Raw genomic sequence first — 11,355 nt, 5'->3', positions numbered from 1 at the left:
CAGCTGTAGCCACTGAAAAACAATGAGGGGAAAAAGTCACCCACTCCTCCAATGACATGACATCCTCCCAGCAGCTAACGTTAGACTACTGTTTTTAACTTGCTAAATAAATAGGTAGTGCCAGAAATAGACAAGCTAGCCCAGGGGTGTCAACCTCAATCAGCACATGGGCCGTATTGAAAATGTGGTGCACTCAAAATGCTACTGCTCAAATGATGCTGTAATAGGCCTACATGTTTCTCCTTTGTATGGTGTTTTGTTGCAGGTTTAGTTTTTAGGTTATTCATTGTCAAGCTTTAGAAATCGAAGCCACTGAAAGCAAGCCCCATTGAAGTTGAATTCACCATTGCAAAAACATTGAGCTGTAATTTTATAAAGTAGACTGTTGACTCATTTTATATTTGCTTGTTTGTCCAATTTGGTTCAAGGGCCTTGTTTGATACCTGTACTAGCCTATTATCTACATTATGACTGACTTGTGATCTTTGCCCATGCTAGTTTGATTGTATTGACATATATTTTTGTATTTATTTAACTAGGCAAGTCAGTTTAAGAACAAATTCTTATTTACAATGACGGCCTACACCGGCCAAACCCGGACGACGCTGGTCCAATTGTGCCTGCACTGAGACTCCCAATCACGGCCGGTTGTGATACAGCTTTAGTTACAGTAGTCCATTTTAGTTCAAAATATTGAGTCATTGAAACTGGAACAGTGCATCCCAAATGGGTGGAGGCAGCAAACAATGTACCAGGCCAGCAGGGATTTACAACTTCATTGCAATATTTTTTTGGACTACCAAGAAATTGGTGAACTATATTAATCATGCATTGAACTACATCCACCCATTCCGCCAACAATGCCTTACTCTACGTCATGGAATTTTGAGTCACATAGGTTCTATTTTTAAATCCTCTTTTAAAAGTCAGTTTTGCAGCATGAACTAGGAATTTTATATTTTTTACTGCTGTTATGATTGTCTGTTTCATATCTGCAAAGTAGTTCCAACACTGTCGGTTCCACTTTAACAGAAGACACTACATGCTGCATGAACTGTGACAGCTCCTCAACAACAGGAAGCGACAACTCCGGTGGATCTGGCTTTCCCCGCAACCTCTCTTCTTCAAGCTCCTGATTCTCATCACAAGATACGACCTAAAGAAAAAGTCTTCCAGCAGAACCTCACTAATCTCACAACATGACTGGGAAGAGTCTCCTCCCTCTCACAGCTCAGTGAGAAATGTCAGCTAAATCAGCAACAGACAACCAAACAACCTCGTTGTCAGGCTGTGGCGGAACCACAACCTCCACTACTCTGGTAAAGAACATGTCAGCTAAAGGACCAAAATAATCACTGACAACTTCTGAATACAGTAGATCACTTGGGGGAACCAAATCCTTTCTCAAACCAAGATAACCTAGTTCCTCAGTGTCACTCAACCCAACAAAGAACGTCTCCCCTAAATAGACACAGGAATCAACCTCAGCCTGCAGAGGGTACACTATATCACATATCTCTGCCCAGGTCGTCTCTGCTCTTCCTCATTCGGGAGAACCATTTCCTCCAAGTCCCCACACAAAACATCCTCCTCCCTATCTGGTTTTCCATCAGCACTCTTCTGAACATGAGTTACTTCACAACCTATGTGTAGTTATATTAGTTAGCTACACTGCTACATGGCAGCAAAAAAAAGGTATTAAAGGCCCAGTGCAGTCAAACATGTTTTTCCTGTGATTTATATATATATATATATTCCACACTATGCGTTTTGGAATAATATTGTGAAATTTTGAAAAGTATATTGCCCTTTTTAGTGTAAGAGCTGTTTGAAAAAGCTGCATGAAATTTCAGCCCTTTTTTAGTGGGATGGAATTTTGGCCTGCCTGATGACCAGGCAGTAAATTAGTTAAAAGATCCATAAGAAAGAGTTCCAAACCAAATTCTTGCTTGAGAAATTGCCTTTTGCTAAGAAGCTGTTTTTGTTTCTTTTTGACCATTTTCATTTAAAACAATCACATTAAGTTACCGAACCACACCGGTTTACAACCACATTTATCCCGGCCCATTTGTTACGAAACTCCCATTTGTTACGAAACTGATTAAGACAACTTACCGGCACGCTGTTTGTTTTAAGTCAATAGGGGTCCTAGGTTTGCCTAATGGTTCTGTAACCTGAGCTAATGCGTGGAAGTATGAGAATGCGGACTGTGTTGCGTGCATGTGCCCCCAGGAGACAGCAACCTTATCTGGGTCCAGGGCCAGCTCCGTCGTGACCTCCATCATTGGTCGGCCAACCCAAGCTGAGTATTAGTTGTTGATAAGGAATACCAAACTAAAGAGGTTAATTAACATAACACCGACCACATCTACATGCACACAGTATTCTGGATAATATCTCGGTTAAGGTCTTATTCAGGACAAGCTGTTAACATGCATCTTTGATATCCCGCTCACGAGTAACCATGAATAAACAGAATATTCTTTATATGCCCAGGGACGGCGGAACAATTGATTTTACATGTACAAAAAAATATAGATCATTTTCGGCTACCTACATGAGATTCCTATTATGTATAAAAGAGTGAGATTATTTTATTTGTGAAATGGCAACCGAGCATTGATCGTGTCACCAGAATAAGATCATCAATATTTATTGGAAAGCAGCATCAACCTTGTGTACTTTCACCACCCTGTGCAGTTCATAGTTTTGGAAAAAGTACTCAATTATCATACTTGAGTAAAACAGAAAATTAAAAGTGAAAGTTACCCACTAAAATACTGCTCCTTTAAAAGTCTAAAAGTATCTGGTTTTAAATGTACTTAAATAAGGTGGTAGAAAAAGTACTCAAATGTCATACTTGAGTAAAAGTAAATGCTGTACATCAAATTCCTTATTAAGTAAACCAGATGGCACGATTTTCATATCATTTTTTTATTACGGACAGACGGGCACACTCGAACACTCAGACATAATTTGCAAACACAGTTTTCGTGAGTCTGCAAGATCAGAGGCAGTAGGGATGACAAAGTGTTATATTGACAGGTGCCATAATTCTGTCCTGCTTTAGCATTCTAAACGTAATGAGTACTTTTAGGTGTCAGGGAAAATGTAAGGGGTAAAAAAATACATTATTTTCCTTAGGAATGTAGTGGAGTAAAAGTTGCCAATAATATAAATAGTAAAGTACAGACACTCCAAAAAAACGACTTAAGTAGTATTTAAGTATTTTTACTTAAGGACTTTACAACACTGGCAGTTCATGGCTCAATTCATCTGTAGCCTAATAAGCTGCATGCTTTCCTGAGACACAGTGGGAGAACTACACAACATATCATTGCATGACTACAATTTTACATTGATATGATGGTTGTAAAGACTCCAGCCACCCTAGTCATAGACTGTTCTCTCTGCTACCGCACGGCAATCGGTACCGGAGCGCCAAGTCTAGGTCCAAGAGGCTTCTAAACAGCTTCGACTCCCAAGCCATAAGACTCCTGAACATCTAATCAAATGGCTACTCAGACTGGCCATCAAAGGTGAGCATTTGCCCACTGAAGTTGGTTACGACGCCGAACTGCAGTCAGGTCAAGGCCCTGGTGAGGAAGACGACCACGCAGATGAGCTTCCCTGAGACTGTTTCTGACAGTTGGTGTGAATCGGTTGTGCAAATGCATAGTTTCATCAGCTGTCTGAGTGGCTGGTCTCAGATCATCCCTTGGGTGAAGAAGTCGGGTTTGGAGGTCCTGGGTTGGCGTGGTTACACGCGGTCTGCGGTTGTGAGACCAGGTGGACGTACTGCCAAATTCTCTAAAACAACGTTGGACGTGGCTTATGGTAGAGAAATTAACATTAAATTATTTGACAGCTCTGTTGGACATTCCTGCAGTCAGCATGCCTATTGCATGCTCCCTCAACTTGAGACATCTGTGGCATTGTGTTGTGTGGCAACGCTGCACATTTTAGAGTGACCTTTCAATGATCATGCTGTTGAATCAGCTTCTTGATATGCCACACCGGTCAGGTGGATGGGTTATCTTCACAAAGGAGAAATGCTCAGTAACGGGGAACATTTCAGAGAAATAAGCTTTTTGTGCTTATGGAACATTTCTGGGATCTTTTATTTTAGCTTATGAAACATGGGACAAAGACTTCACATGTTGCGTTTTATATTTTTGTTCCATGTAGAATCCACGATCTAACTCCTTGATGTCTCTCAGCCTCAGAGACATTTTGAGTCTCCAGGTCCTGGGTGATCAGACTCACACTGCCCTCATAACCACTCCCCCTGTCACCTGGCCATTCTTATACAGGTAAAAACTCTGCCATCTTAAACCGCCTTATCGTCTTTGCAATAGCGCTGGTTTCAACGGAAGATATGACAGGACAGGGTGGCAACTTCAACAACATAAGCATTCACATAGTCTTCAGTAGTGATTTAAACTCATGAGTTTAAACTCGTCTGTTCAGAAAGAGAGAGGATTTCTGGTTTAACCCTTAGATAGCCGGGACCAGTTAAGCAGGGATTAGGACGGCTTCAGGAGACCTCAAATAACACATTTCTATGCATTATTAAATGAGTGGTTTGCATCTCGTAAGGCCCGTTGTCGCATGTACTGTACGTCACATGAACATTTTATGTGACATGGGGGGAGTGGGGTAAGTTGAGCCATTTTTTTTTACATTCAGCATCAATCAGTCAAGGGAAATGTAGTATTCTTTCTAACAAATATATCTACATATATTTCAGGATGTTGAGTATCCCTGGAAATGATCAGAATTCATGCAAACATTAGTTTTGAATGCGCAAATATTGGGAATATAACCACAAAGTATTGTTTTATGTGCACTGCGCCATCACACAGCAACAAGTCAATTTGATCAATGTTGAAGCCCATACATTTCCGGAGTGACATTTATTTATTTTTCCTACCATATACAGTGCACTCGGAAAGTATTCAGACCCCTAGACTTTTTCCACATTTTGTTGCTTTACAGCCTTATTCTAAATAGGATTAAATAAAATGTTTTCCTCATCAATCTACACACAATACCCCATAATGTCGAATACTCCATCACTATTCAGACCCTTTGCCATGAGACTCGAAATTGAGCTCAGGTGCATCTTGTTTCCATTGATCATCCTTGCGATGTTTATGTAACTTGATTGGAGTCCACCTGTGGTAAATTCAATTTATTGGACATGATTTGGAAAGGCACACACCTGTTTATATAAGGTCCCACAGTTGGGAGTGCATGTCAGAGCAAAAACCAAGCAATGAGGTCGAAGGAATTGTCTGACGAGCTCCGAGGCAGGATTGTGTTGAGGCACAGATCTGGGGAAGGGTACCAAAACATTTCTGCAGCACTGAAGGTCCCCAAGAATACTGGCTTCCATCATTCTTAAATTAATGAAGTTTGGAACCACAAAGACTCTTCCTAGAGCTGGCCGCCCAGCCAAACTGAGCAATCGGCGGAGAAAGGCCTTGGTCAGGGAGAGGACCAAAGGACCCAATGTTCACTCTGACAGAGCTCAAATGTTCCTCTGTGGAGATGGGAGAACCTTCCAGAAGGACAACTATCTCTGCAGCACTCCACCAATCAGGCCTTCATGGTGGAGTGGCCAGACGGAAGCCACTCCTCAGTAAAAGGCACATGACAGACAGCTTGGAGTTTGCCAAAAGGCACCTAAAGCACTCTCAGACCATGAGAAATGAGATGCTCTGGTCTGATGAAACCAAGATTGAACTCTTTGGCCTGAGGATCACGTCTGAGGAAACCTGCACCATCGCTACAATGAAGCATGATGTGGTCAAAATCATGCCGTGGGGATGTTTTTAGGTGGCAGGGACTGGGAGACTAGTCAGAACAAAGTACAGAGATCCTTGATGAAAATCTGCTCCAGTGTGCTCAGGACCTCAGTCTGGGATGAAGGTTTACCTTCCAACAGGACAACAACCCTAAGCACACAGCCAAGACAAGTCTCAGAATGTCCTCAGAATGCTCAGCCAAAGCCCGGACTTGAACCTGATCGAACATCTCTGGAGAGACCTGGAAATAGCTGTGAATCGACGATCCCCATCCAACCTGACAGAGCTTCAGAGGATCTGTAGAGAAGAATGGGAGAAACTCCCCAAATACCGGTGTGCCAAGCTTACCAAGCATACCCAAGAAGACTTGAGGCAAATTGGTTATCAAAGGTGCTTCAACAAAGTACTAAGTAAAGGGTCTGAATACTTATGTAAATGTGATATTTAATAATTTTTGTATACATTTGCAATTAAAAAAAAACTTTTGATCTGTGATTAGGAGGGATTGTGTGTAGATTGAATGTGTGTGTGGGGGGGAGAACTATTTAAGCTATACAGTGTTTGTTTGCATTTACTTGGTTTACAAACAAATGTTAAGTAAATGTGGAGTTTAGGTGTGAAACTGCTCATTTGATTTTCACTTTCAGAATGTAAACTTTCAGCTCAAAATGTACAGAAATAAAGACCTTTCTTCTGAAACGTGTCAGTCTATTCTTGTTCTGAGAAATTAAGGCTATTCCATGCAAGAAATTGCCAAGTAACTGAAGATCTGGTACAACGCTGTGTACTAGTTTGACGCTGTTTCTAGTTTGAGAAACAGACGCCTCACAAGTCCTCAACTGGCAGCTTCATTAAATAGTACCTGCAAAACACCAGTCTCAACGTCAACAGTGAAGAGGCGACTCTGGGATGCTGGCCTTCTAGGCAGAGTTGCAAAGAAAAAGCCATATCTCAGACTGGCCAATAAAAATAAATGATTAATAAGATGCGCAAAAGAACACAGGCACTGGACAGAGGAACTCTGCCAAGAAGGTCAGCATCCCAGAGTAACAATATTTGGGATCAAGTCTGCCGGGAGTTTGCCCAAATGTGCTGAATTGGCCAATTTAGACATTTTCAAGGACATAACTATAGAGAACATACAAAAATGCTATGGCAATAAAACATTTGAGTTTACACACTCCCAGGAATGTCATACATGGTGGTTCGTTATCTTCCCTACAAAAAATACATCTAGATGGCACGGGCGGGGTGGTTGTGGAGCCAGAGATTTTTTCAAACACAACTACACTACATTACATTGTATCTCTGGGACCCTCAGGATGACACATCAGAGTACATTATTTACCTTCAGAGGTGAATGTATCAAATCAGTTGCCGTGATAAGTGTTGTGCACTATCCTCAAACAATATCATGGTATTTTTGCTACTGTAAATTGGACAATGCAGTTAGATTAACAATAATTTAAGTGTTCTGCCCATATAAGACATGTCTATGTCCCGGGAAAGTTGGCTGTTGTACACAACATTTTCTAGTCACATTATCGCATACTGAGCAACAACCGTCCCGGTTCAGGGACACCGATCCCATAGAGGTTAAAGACATGGTTATAACTATTTTTGATATCATGGATGGTCAGTCCTTGGCATCCATAGCATAGTCTATGGATTTGACTGGTTCTATTTCTCCAGCCCCATCCTTCAGCTTTTTAGCAAAACTGTGGCGCTAAGCATTTACATACATTTGCTCTTTTCTAAGAAGCTGTTTTTCTATCTTGACCATTTAATCAAAACAATCACAGTATTTAAGGTATTTAATTGTTACCTAGAAATGATTTGATATTGAGATAAAAACAGCTGCATTGGACATTTCTTATTGAGTAATAGTGTTGTTATATGGTGCAACCCAATCCTAGAGTGAGTTACTTTTGTGCTATTTAATATAAAGCTAAACTTATGAAGTCGAGAACAAAATTACTAGTATTGCAAGCAAAAAGAATGATATTACTAGCCAAACTAAACATTGAGATGATATCATGTTAAATGCGAGAGCAAATAAATTGTAAATGGACGCAAAAAAAATAATGTTTTATGATAAGGCGATTAAAATAAAAAACGTCCGCCCTCTTTGCAATTTTCCCTATCTTTGGTTATGCTACCTTGGCCTTTGCTTCGCTGCCTTTTCTCCATTTGCAAATGTTGGCACATTAATTCCAGCAAGATAGCACCCTTGCATCCCACTGCTGGTTTGCCTCTGAAGCTCAGCAGGGTGGGTTCCGGTCAGTCCCTGGACGGGAGACCGTGTAAAGTGGTAAAAATAATCATGTGAAAAATAAAGGTGTGAAAAAAAGTCACGTGGGGATATCTTTTTTAAACGAGGGATTTACATGTGAAACTAAACACATTTCCCGAAACCGACGTCTGACTCGTGATTTTTGTTGTTGTTAGTAATTACATTTTTACAGATTACATTTTTAACTAGTGTTAGAGGTTATTCAAATTGTCCGTTAGTATTAGGCGTTATTGTCTTGCTGGAAGATTCACTTGTGTCAGCCTCCTGTCAGATGCATACACGTTTTTGTCTAAAATGGTACCTGGTAAAGTTCAGGATGTCACTGACCTTAACAACGATCCGCTACCATATTTTACTGTAGGTATGAGGCACTTTTCTGCACACGCTTCGGTTTTTCAATGCCAAACCCACCACTGATGTACTTTTTGGCCATGCACGCCAGTGGTGGGTTTGGTGGAGGGAAGGGGGATATGGTTTACATAACTGTCATGGTCATCAAAACATTCAGTGACCACTCGAGCCCTTTGGAATTTTGGATGGGGGCATTGTCATCCTGGAAGAGACCACTCCCATCAGGATAGAAATGCTTCACCCTAGGTTGAAGGTGATCACTCAGAATGGCTGTGTATTTGTTGCCGTTTTACCTTGCCCTCGAAGTGGTTGAATGAACCATGCCAGGAAAAGGCACCCCACACCATAAGACTCACCAGAACCCTCATTTACTCAGGTGTCTCCATTATTTTTTTTCATTTACTTGTGTGTTTCTAATGTCTGATTCACACAGCAAGAAAGGAATTGTATCACATTTTTCTTCTTCTTGAAATACACTTAATATACACTAGAGGGCGTTTTCGTTCTATGGGACATTACTTTCTCAGCTTTGGACCTCACTCAGAAAATGTCTGGGTAAAGTCTTCATGCAGCTTGAATCTTTAACAAGCCCAATATTCTGTCCACATTCACGATGCTAAGATGACCTGAATCTTATAACTTCCTGTCTCCTGCTGTCTACTCTGAACCGAAATGGATGCTTTGACGTGACATTTTATTCACGTTTATAGAATGACCTGAACGAACTCCCTGTGTGGGTGATGTGTAGACTCTTGCCCACTGATTAACAGACATCGTTGGGGGTTAAGGAGGGTTGTAAAACTCTGGCTCTGTTGTGGCTCCACCACAATGTTCTCTTGGTGTCACATCTCCTCCCTCTCATGAGCGTGCACTCTAGAGCAGTGTTTCCCAAACTCGGCTGATTCAAATAATCAAAGCTTGATGATGAGTTGGTTGTTCGTGTCAGCTGTGTAGTGCTAGGGCAAAAAACAAAATGTGCACCCAGGGGGGCCGGGGGCCCGGGACTTAGTTTGGGAAACCCTGCTCTCGTGTTTGAGAACACAACGTCCTTTGGCTGCGTTGTAGAGAAATATAGCAACAGCTGTGAATTGGTGTCCCTGGGAGATTCCTGACACAGAGATTTGATTGTGCTCTCTTTATTTTTGGCATCTGTTTGGCATTTTACATTTCCGTGTGGTGCGCTTTGGGCTCTCTTAGGAGTGCCTTTAGGGGGGATTTCTGTGGGCCTCTCAGCACTGTGCAGCTGTGCGGTGTCTCCCCCTGAACCACCATATTCCCCCATTCTCTATGTGGAGTAGGCCAAAAAAGTCTGCCCTGGAGGAGTGTATTATGTCATTGTTTGTTGTGATACAAAACATAGACCAAAAAAACGAAGGCATTTACTATAGTATTTGGCCTAGCGGTTGTCATAGTAACACATTTTAGCCTATTTGTCACAAGATAATGCTGGTGCAACACAATGTGTTGTTTACATGTGAAAGTTCGGGGAATGTATTCCACCTTCGTGCTCAGACACTGATGACGGCATCGTATCTAGTCACGTGCACTGGGTTATATCAACGGGGTAACTTGCCCTTTCATAGTCTTTCTATCAAATACCTGGTGTCAGAGGCCCCCTTCATTCCATCATTGTTTGTGGGGGGCACACGGGCATCTCTCTCTCTCCCTGTTTTGTCTCTCTCTTTCTCGTTCTCTTTCTCTCTTCTCTCTTCTCTCTCTCTCTGTGTTCCAGTGGACTGACACGATCTCCCTGCCTTTCTCAGCCAGCTGAGGACCTGGCCTGTTTGCAGCTACCACCACCACCCTACACCAGGCAATCAATGTCTCTCATTTCCATCTACACACAAACACACCATCTCCTGTGTCTAGCTCATCAGCTGCATCAGGTCTATCCCACTCACTCCACAGCCTTGGCTACTGTCCAATGCAGACGTCTGGGAGAGACCCTACTATTGTTGGACTGTTAATTGTTTTGTGTGTGTATTTTACAGGCATAGCTCTGCTGAGCACTACTGTTCTGTATGTTCATTACTTCATTTGTGGTGAATAATAGGTCAGTTGTTGAGCTCCTAAACCAATGGGATTACGACTTGGAGGGGAAAAAGAAAGGCCAATTATAATAGCTACTGTATGTGATTCAGGTTGTAATATTATGTTGAAAATGTACATCTATGGAGATTCCACTGACAAGGACATTTGATTGTAATTACAATGTTATGAAGATATACCCACCGGTATTAGATGGTATTTGATGTTTTGTTGTGTGTCTGCAAAGGGGAAGAATATCAAAGGGAAAGAATATAATATCTTAACTTTGAGTATTTTACATTTCCATGTGGAATTCTAAGAAATGATATTGGAATTTAAAATAGAACTATATTTGTGCTAAACATTTATGTAGGCCTACTTTTGTTCCTCACAAACTTGCTCATTTCACATCAACTGACTAAAATGAGTGGAATGACTGTGATCTATCCAGCATATTTTTATGCTTTGCCTATGTCCCCAAATATCACTTTTGTCAACTGACTCAGTGACTGTGATTCAAGCCAGTCAAAATCCTGCTTAATCACGATGCTTGATAATTGAATTACGAGAAACGAGACGGAGGAGGAGAATGTCAGAACATGTACGTCGCCAACAAAAACAATTTGGAGCATTTTGGTGTGCCTCACTCTTCATTATGTCCCTGATGCAATTTGTGTAGCCAGCTAACACAGCTGACCCCCTGATAACGCCCTGTTGACACACAGTCTGTGTTGTTCACTAAAACCACTGTGCATCTGGAGAACCTCTCATTTTCATGGAACCTCTCCCCAAGCTGATGTCATCCTCTCTCACAAGCAATGGGACACCACCCTGTTTGGCTATACATTATCTCATATCTTCTGCAAACTAAAA

This window comes from Oncorhynchus mykiss, chromosome 22 (assembly GCF_013265735.2).
Source record: "Oncorhynchus mykiss isolate Arlee chromosome 22, USDA_OmykA_1.1, whole genome shotgun sequence".
NCBI classification, from domain to species: Eukaryota; Metazoa; Chordata; class Actinopteri; order Salmoniformes; family Salmonidae; genus Oncorhynchus; species Oncorhynchus mykiss.
Note: the sequence above shows the minus strand (reverse complement) of the source record.